We start from the raw sequence: 527 nt of genomic DNA on the forward strand, positions 1-527 counted from the left end.
AAAAACCTTTATTGTGTAATTGTTTAAAAAGCTTCACTTTGTGAAGCTTTTGTGAACATGTTTCAATAATTAATCTATTTATTTTTATTTAAGTAAAGGAGAACTGGAAATGCAGAAAAGAAGAGTACTTTACTAATTATTTGTGCTGGTATGGACAGGATCTGAAATATCTTAATGCACATGTGGCGTAATGAAAATAAAAATAGAAAACACATTTTAATAGAATAGTGCACGTTGCTGGGCAGCACGGTGGCACAACTGGTAGAGCTGCTGCCTCTCAGTGAGCAGGTCCCTGGTTCAAACCCCGGTCCAGGGGCCTTTCTGGGTGGAGTTTGCATGTTCTCTCCGTGCATGCGTGGGTTTTCTCCGGGTACTCCAGTTTCCTCCCACAGACCAAAAACATGCATGTTAGGCTGATTGGTAACTCTAAATTGTCCCTAGGTGTGAGTGAGAGAGTGAATGGTTGTTTGTCTCGTTTGTCTCTATGTGTCCCTGTGATGGACTGGAGACCCATCCAGGGTGTACCC

This window comes from Nematolebias whitei, chromosome 20, assembly GCF_014905685.2.
Source record: "Nematolebias whitei isolate Nwh7 chromosome 20, NemWhi1, whole genome shotgun sequence".
NCBI lineage: Eukaryota > Metazoa > Chordata > Actinopteri > Cyprinodontiformes > Rivulidae > Nematolebias > Nematolebias whitei.